General features: G+C 40.9%; 1 pseudogene; it reads left to right on the top strand.

Annotated features, from left to right (window-relative positions):
- The first annotated feature begins 7601 nt into the window (after positions 1 to 7601).
- Positions 7602 to 8495, top strand: LOC112397221 (traB domain-containing protein pseudogene; annotated as a pseudogene).
- Positions 8496 to 9217: the final 722 nt, after the last annotated feature.

Below are 9217 nucleotides of genomic sequence, written 5' to 3'. Positions count from 1 at the left end.
TTGTATAACTATCAGCACTATCTAATTTTAGAAATTTTTTGTCTCCCCCAAATAAACTCCATGCCTGTTAGTACTCCCCGTTTCCTCCCAACCACTACTCCAGCCCAACCACTAATATACTTTCTCTCTCTACAGACTTTCCAATTCTGGACTTTTCTGGACATTTTATATAAATGGATAGCTCATATAAACACAAGGTATTGTTTTCTGAGACTAGCTTCTTTCACTTAGCGTAATGTTTTCAAGGTTCACGCATATGGTAGTATGTATCTGTACGTTATTTGTTCTTATTGTGGAATAATATTTCATTATATAGATATACCAGATTTTATTTAACCATTCATCAGTTGATGGGCATTTGGATTGTTTCTACTTTTTGGCTGTTATGACTAATGCTGCCGTGAACATTTGTGTACAAGCGTATGAATGTATGTTTTCATTTCTCTTGGGTATATGCCTAGGAGTGGAATTGCCGAGTCACGTGGTAACTTTATATTTAACGTTTTGAGTAGCTGCCAAACTCTTATGCAAAGTGGCTGCACCATTTAAAAATCTGCCAGCAATGTGTGAGGCTTCTGATTTCTCCACATTCTCACCAATGTTTGTCATTGCCTGTATTTTAGATTATAGCCACTGTAGTGGGTGTAAAGTGGTATCCAATTGTGGTTTTGATTTGCATTTCCCTATGAATAATGATGTTGAATATCTTTTTATGCACTTATTGATCATTTGTATATCTTCCTTGGAAAAATATCTATTCAGATCCTTACCCACTTAAAAACTGTGTCATTTGTTTTTGTCATTGTTAGTTTTAAGAATTTTAAAATATATTCTGAATATAAGTCCCATATTAGGTATGAGATTTGCAAATATTTTATTTCATTCCATGGGTCATCTTTTCACTTTCTTGATGGTATCATTTGTGGCACAAAAGTCTTAATATTGATACAGTCCAATTTCCTTTTTTCCCCCCTTTTATTGCTTGTATTTTTGTTGTAGTATTTAGAAACCATTACTTAATCCAAAGTCACAAATTTGCTTCTATGTTTTTGTTTAAGACTTTTATAACTTAGCACTTATATTTAAGTCTATGATCCATTTTGAGTCAATTTCTGTATATAATTGAGGTAGGAGTGCAAATTTATTCATTTGTTTGTGGATATCCAGTTGTCCCAGCTTCATTTGTTGAGAGTGTTCTTTCTCCATTGAGTTGTCTTGCCGCTTTTGTTGCAAATCAACTGATTATAAATGTAAAGGTTTATTTCTAGACCCTCAATTCCATTCCATTGATCTATCCTTATGCCAGTACCACACTGTCTTGATTGCAGTGTAATTTTGCAGCAAGTTTTGAACTTGGGGAGTGTGAGTCTTCCAAGTTGTTTTTACAAGATTCTTTTGGCTATTCTGGGTCCCTTTAATTTGCATATGAATTTGAAGATCAGCTTTTCTGTTTCTGCAAAAAAGGAAGTTAGGATTTTGATAGGGGTTGTGTTAAATCTGTAGATGAATTTTGTGAGTATTGCTATCTTAATATTAACCCTTCCAATCCATGAACATGGAATGTCTTTCCATTCATTTATATCTTTAATTTCTTTCAACAATGTTTTGTAGTTTTAAGTGTACAAGTCTTGTACTTCCTTTTCCTGACTATGTTATTCTTTTTCATTCTATTTCTTAGTATGAAATAGCATGCTATTGTAAATGGAATTGAATTCTTAATTTTTTCCATAATGTTTATTGCCAATGTATAGAAATAAAGCATTTTTATAAATTAATCATGTGTGTTGCGTCTTTGCTGAGTGCCCCCCCCCCCCGCCCCAGTGCAATATTGAATAGAAGTGGCAAGAGTGGACATCCTTGTCTTGTTCCTGACATTAGGAGAAAAGTGCTCAGACTTTCACCGTTAAGTAAGATGCTGTGGGTTTTCTTCGATCCCTTTAGCAAGTTGAAAAAGTTTCCTTCTATTTATAATTTCTTGAGGTTTTTTTTTTTAATTTTGAAAGGTTGTTGGGTTCTGTCAAATTGTTTTTCTGCATCTTTTGAAATGATATTTTTGCCATTTATTCTATTAATATGGTGCATTACACAAATTGATTTTCAGATAGTAAACGAATTTGCCTTCCTGGGATAAATCTCATTTGCTTATGGTATATAATCCTTTTCACATGTTGCTGGTATCAGTTTGCTAGTATTTTGCTAGTGATTTGTGCAAATATATTCGTAAGGGATACTGGTATGTAGTTTTCTTGTGACGTCTTTGTTTTGTTTTGATATCGGGGTAGTAATGACCTCATAGAATGAATTGAGAAATGTTTCTCTTCTATTTTTTAGGAAGATTTCATGAGGGATTGGTACTGATTCTTCTTTGAGTTTTGGTAGAATTTACCAGTGAACTTATTTGGGCCTTGGCTTTCCCTTGTGGGAAGTTTTAAAATTACAAATTTGATTTCTTTACTTGTTACAGGTATATTCAGATTTTCTATTTCTTCTCAGGTCAGTTTTCATAATTTGTGTTTTTCTAAGAACTTCCTATTTCATCTATTTTATCTGATTTGTTGGCATAAAGTTATTTGTAGTATTCCTTTACAATTCTTTTTATTTCTGTAAGGCTGGTAGTGATGTTCTCATTTTCATTCCTAATTTTAGTGTCAAGTATTCTTTCTCTGCTTTTTTCTTGGTCACTCTAGTTAAAGGTTTGTCAATTTTCTTAGTCTTTTTAAAGGACCAAATTTTTGTTTTTATTTTTTTAAAATCATTTTTCTATTCTCTATTTCATTTTTTCTGCTCTAATCTTTATTATTTCTTTCCTTCTGCTTTTTTTTAGGGGTTTAGTTCACTCATTTTTCTAGTTGAAAGACTAGGTTATTAATTTGAGTTCTTTCTCATTTTTAAAAAAGTAGTTTTTGGGCTTCCCTGGTGGCACAGTGGTTGAGAGTCCGCCTGCCGATGCAGGGGACACGGGTTCATGCCCCGGTCCAGGAAGATCCCACATGCCGCGGAGCGGCTAGGCCCGTGAACCATGGCCGCTGAGCCTGCACGTCCGGAGCCTGTGCTCCGCAACGGGAGAGGCCACAACAGTGAGAGGCCCGCGTACCGCAAAAAAAAAAAAAAAAAAAAAAAAAAAGTCCTTCTTTATCTCTAGTAACATGAAACCTCTTCTGTACAGGCAAACTGGGAATAGAGTGATTGGGTCCCCAGTCATCTCAGCCTGCTGAGCCTAGAGTAGAGCTTTTCCCCTATAAGTAGGGGCTGAGCGAGGGAAGGGAGACTGGTCCTCTCTGCAGCATGAACCAGAATAGAACTTCTGCAACCTGGGGCTGGGGAGGGGGATGAGCAAAACCAGTGGACTGCCCCCTGACAAGATGAAACAGGAGCTCCACGCTGGGAGCCGGAGGGAGGGGGAGCCCTCTTCTTCTTGGACACATTGACTTGGGGCAGAGCTTCTGTAACGTAGAGCTGTGGGGTAGGGGGTAAGGGAGTGAGTTGTGGTTCAAATACCATAGACTCTCGCTGTTCTTACTGAGGTTTAGTAGATTTTCTAGAATGAATGTTTCTCCCATTGCTGTACATATTTAGGACAATTTCTAGAGACTTTAAATAATTTTTTAAAAATAATTTTCACCAATTAAATAGTTGTTTTGCTGGAGAGAGAGTCTGCCAAGCTCCTTTTGCACCTTTCAGGAAGTATTTCCCCTTCATGTATATGTTTAAAAGAATAAGTAGGACTAGGTGTATCTTGCTTGGGTTGAACACCACCCAGCTATTCTCGACAGTTGAGGTTGCTATGACCAGAAAGGAGGAAAAACGAGACATAGTCCTTGGTGGCACCAAATTATAAAGAAATAGAAGTTGGCTGCTGATGGGCTTCCCTGGAGGCGTAGTGGTTAAGAATCTGCCTGCCAATGCAGGGGGTATGGGTTCGAGCCCTAGTCCGGGAAGATTCCACATGCCACGGAGCAACTAAGCCCGTGCGCCACAACTACTGAGTCCACATTCTGCAACTACTGAAGCCCATGCGTCTAGAGCCCATGCTCCACAACGAGAGAAGCCACTGCAATGAGAAGTCCACATACCACAGCAAAGAGTAGCCCCTGCTTACCGCAAGTAGAGAAAGCCTGTGCACAACGACAAAGACCCAACACAGCCAAAAATAAAATAAAAAAAAATAAAAAAAAGAAGAAGTTGGCTGCTGAGTGGCCACATATTTGCCTTTCACTTCTCTGAGAAATCAGTCTCGTTACTCAGCAACTCAAAATTATGGCAGCAATAAAAGTGCAATTGCATTTGTGTGAAGGCCTGACGTAGCCTAGTGCTTTGCATTGCTGTATAAGCTCAGTGCACAAATGCCAAGGCAGGAGGCTGATTAGCAAGAGGCCATTGATTTTTAAAAAAATCAAATTATGTAGTTGAAAGGGAAAGTGGAACTTGGTAGAAATGAAGAAATGCCATTCTCAAACTGGGTGACTCTTGTTGGAAGAAGACCTAGTTAGTGGTGGGCTGATGTAGGCCAGGGAGGTCTCAGATCCAGAGGGCAGGCATGTTTACCAGGGGAGGAGATTCACTTGGTGGTGGTATGATCAGAAGCTCAAGGGTGTTGCACCAGCCAGGCAAGGATGTGCCAGGATGGAGTAGTCTCAGCAGGTGGTCAGCTTGCTGCTTGCAGGACACCCCCTGCACCTCGGTCCCTCATAGCCTTGGGAAAATGGATGCTGAGGCATGAGACAGATCCCCAGTGTTCATGGGACACAAGATCAGAAAGGGTCCAAGCACCAAGGCTGACAAGATGAATCTTGAACAGCAGGCTATGGGCTTCTTAAGTTCTTCTAAGTACCAGATGATTGGGTTTTGAGCCTGGGGTGTAGCTAAATCTGTGGTGGAAGCTGATTGGCTATAGCTGTAGGCATTTGAGACTCTTGGGGACAGAGAATTATGTAGGAGAATACAGCTCTCCTTAGTCGGCAATTCAGGTAATAATAATAATCACAGTAGTAATAGTAGTAGTGACAGCAACAGCACCTATATACCACTTATAATGTGCCAAGCTCTCTTTCTAAGCATACATTTAATCTTTAGGAAAATCTCATGAAGTAAGTAATATTATTACCCCATTTTAGAGATGAGAAAGCTAGAGGCATAGAACATTTAAGTAGTTGGGCCTGTATTGCACTGCCAGCACTTATTGGAAACAGAGCTGACACCCAAGCATCTGCTCCATGGTCCGTATCTTCTTACTGCATCTATCACATCAGATGATTTCTGAACTTTTTTACTCATCCCTAAGTGGGAAGAACAATAGACACCTCATCAGAATGTAGAGAAGATTAAATATCTGTGGGAGTACATGTAAGCCAGAAATTATGGTCCCTACGTTTATTATTCGTGATTGCTATAATCCCCAGGCTACCCTCAAATACAACCCCTCTGCCTGCTTCTTATTCTTCTTCTTCCTTTTTTTTTTTTTAGGTAAATGATTGTTTTTATTTATTTACTTTTGGTTGTGCTGGGTCTTCATTGCTGCGTGTGGGCTTTCTCTAGTTGTGGTGAGTGGGGGCTACTCTTCATTGTGGTGCGTGGACTTCTCATTGTGGTGGCTTCTCTTGTTGTAGAACACAGGCTCTAGGTGCATGGGCTTCAGGAGTTGTGGCACGTGGGCTCAGGAGTTGTGGCTCATGGACTCTAAAGTGCAGGTTCAGTAGTTGTGGCGCACATGGGCTTAGTTGCTTTGGGGCATTTGGGATCTTCCTGGACCAAAGATCGAACCCGTGTTCCCTGCATTGGCAGGCGGATTCTTAACCACTGTACCACCAGGGAAGTCACTGCCTGCTTTTTTTTTTTTTTTTTTTAACATCTTTATTGGAGTATAATTGCTTTACAATGTTGTGTTAGTTTCTGCTGTATAACAAAGTGAATCAGCTATATGTATAGACATATCCCTATATCCCCTCCCTCTTGCATCTCCCTCCCACCCTCCTTATCCCACCCTCTAGGTGGTCGCAAAGCACTGAGCTGTGCTATGCAGTGGCTTCCCACTAGCTATCTATTTTACATTTGGTATTGTATATATGTCAATGTTACCCAGCTTACCCTTCTCCCTCCTCGTGTCCTCAAGTCCATTCTCTACGTCTTGTGTCTTTATCCTGTCCTGCCCCTAGGTTCATCAGAACCATTTTTTTTCTTTTAGATTCCATATATATGTGTTAGCACATGGTATTTGTTTTTCTCTTTCTGACTTATTTCACTCTGTATGACAGACTTTAGGTCCATCTGCCTCACTACAGATAACTCAACTTCGTTTCTTTTTATGGCTGAGGACTATTCCACTGTATATATGTGCCACATCTTCTTTATTCATTCGTCTGTCAATGGACACTTAGGTTACTCCCATGTCCTGGCTATTGTAAATAGAGCTGCAATGAAAATTTTGGTACATGACTCTTTTTGAATTATGGTTTTCTCAGGGTATATGCCCAGTAGTGGGATTGCTGGGTCACATGGTAGTTCTATTTTTAGTTTTTTAAGGAACCTTCATACTGTTCTCCATAGTGGCTGTATCAATTTACATTCCCACCAACAGTGCAAGAGGTTCCCTTTTCTCCACACCCTCTCCAGCATTTGTTGTTTGAAGATTGTTTGATGATGGCCATTCTGACTGGTGTGAGGTGATCCCTCATTGTGGTTTTGATTTGCATTTCTCTAATGATTAGTGATCTGCATCCTTTCATGTGTTTGTTGGAAATCTGTATACCTTCTTTGTAGAAATGTCTATTTAGGTCTTCTGCCCATTTTTGGATTGGGTTTTTTTTTTTTCTTTTTTGATATTGAGCTGCATGAGCTGCTTCTAAATTTTAGAGATTAATCCTTTGTCAGTTGCTTCGTTTGCAAATATTTTCTTCTATTCTGATGGTTGTCTTTTCATCTTGTTTATGGTTTCCTTTGCTGTGCAAAAGTTTTGAAGTTTCATTAGGTCCCATTTGTTTATTTTTGTTTTTATCTCCATTTCTCTAGAAGGTGGGTCAAAAAGGATCTTGCTGTGATTTATGTCATAGAGTGTTCTGCCTATGTTTTCCTCTAAGAGTTTTATAGTGTCTGACTTTACATTTAGGTCTTTAATCCATGTTGAGTTTATTTTTGTGTATGGTGTTAGGGAGTGTTCTAATTTCATTCATTTATATGTATCTGTCCAGTTTTCCCAGCACCACTTATTGAAGAGGCTGTCTTTTCTCCATTGTGTATTCTTGCCTCCTTTATCAAAGATAAGGTGTCCATATGTGCGTGGGTTTACCTCTGGGCTTTCTATCCTGTCCCATTGATCTATATTTCTGTTTTTGTGCCATACTGTCTTGATTTCTGTAGCTTTGTAGTATAGTCTGAAGTCAGGGAGCCTGATTCCTCCAACTCTGTTTTTCTTTCTCAAGATTACTTTGGCTATTCGGGGTCTTTTGTGTTTCTATACAAATTGTGAAAATTTTTGTTCTAGTTCTGTGAAAAATGCAATTTGTAGTTTGATAAGGATTGCGTTGAATCTGTATAGTCATTTTCACAATGTTGATTTCTCAAATCCAACAACATGGTATATCTATCTATCATTTGTATCATCTTCCCTCGTGACCGAGGATGGGAGCTGGGTGCACATGATGGGCAGGGCGCACTTCAGTGACGACAGCAAGAAGGACATGGTGAAGGCCATCTGGGAGGTGCAGTCTCACGTGCTGAAGACGAACAAGTGTACACTGCTGCGTGAGGCCAAAGACATCAGCCTGGAGAAGCTGCAGCAGGCCATAAGGCAGAATGGGGTCATGTCAGGACTCGTGCAGATGCTGCTGCTGAAGGTTTCCGCCCACATCACTGAGAAGCTGGGCATGGCCCCTGGAGGTGAGTTCAAGGAGGTTTTCAAGGAGGCCAGCAAGGTGCCTTTCTGCAAGTTCCACCTGGGTGACCAGCCTATCCCTGTTACCTTCAAGAGGGCCATTGCCACCCTCTCCTTCTTGCAGAAGATCAAGCTGGCCTGGGGCCTATGTTTCCTGTCAGACCCTATCAGCAAGGATGATGTGGAGTGGTGCAAGTAGGACCTGCTGGAGCAGATGATGGCCGAGATGATCAGCGATTTCCCTGACCTGCACTGCACCATCATGTCTGAGCGGGACATCTACCTGACCTACATGTTGAGGCAGGTGGCCTGGTACCTGGAGCTTCTGCGTGCCTCTGATGCTGAGTGCAGAAAGTGCGTCCCCTCCATGGTGGTGGGCATTGTGGGCATGGGCTATGTCCCTGGCATCAAGAACTGGATCACTGACCTCAACATCCAGGAGATAATGATGGTTCCCCTGCTGTCCGTCTCTGGCAGAGTGTCCTGGCTGACCATGAAGGCCGCCTTCTTGGGCTTCCCGGGCTATGGCCTGTACTGGATGGGGCGCCATGCCGGCAGCCTGGTTTTGTCACTGCTTGTCACCCAGTACTGCCTGCAGAGGGCCCCCGAGGCCTGGCCACACAAGTAGGAAGGACAGAGGGAGCCACCACGTCTGTCCAGGGGGCTGCCCGTGGCTGCTGCTGTGACACAGCCAAGGGGCACAGGGGCTGGCCCCCTGAGGAGCTCCTGGGTGCCACTCTCCATGTGAGTCCAGCTTAGCCTCATCTTCCCTCTCCCAACCAGCCCAAATAAAGAATTATTTCACTCTCAATAAAATAAAATAAAACTACCCTTCATCAGTATCTTATAGTTTTCTGCATACAGGTCTTTTGTCTCCTTAGGTAGGTTTATTCCTAGGTATTTTATGCTTTTTGTTGCAATGGTAAGTGGGAGTGTTTCCTTAATTTCACTTTCAGATTTTTCATCATTAGTGTATAGGAATGAAGAGATTTCTGTGCATTAATTTTGTACCCTGCTACTTTACCAAATTCATTGAATGGCTCTAGTAGTTTTCTAGTAACATCTGTAGGGTTCTCTATGTATAGTATCATGTCATCTGCAAACAGTGACAGTTTTACTTCTTTTCCAGTTTGGATTCCTTTTTCTTCTCTGATTGCTGTAGCTAAAACTTTCAAAGATATGTTGAATGATAGTGGTGAGAGTGGGCAACCTTGTCTTGTTCCTGATCTTAGAGGAAATGCTTTCACCATTGTGAATGATGTTGGCTGTGGATTTGTCATATATGGCCTTTATTATGTTGAGGTAAGTTCCCTCAATGCCTACTTTCTGCAGGGTTTTTATCATAAGTGG

Source organism: Neophocaena asiaeorientalis, unplaced genomic scaffold, assembly GCF_003031525.2.
Source record: "Neophocaena asiaeorientalis asiaeorientalis breed wild unplaced genomic scaffold, Neophocaena_asiaeorientalis_V1.1 scaffold804, whole genome shotgun sequence".
NCBI lineage: Eukaryota > Metazoa > Chordata > Mammalia > Artiodactyla > Phocoenidae > Neophocaena > Neophocaena asiaeorientalis.
Note: the sequence above shows the minus strand (reverse complement) of the source record. Positions and strands in the feature narration are given on the sequence as shown.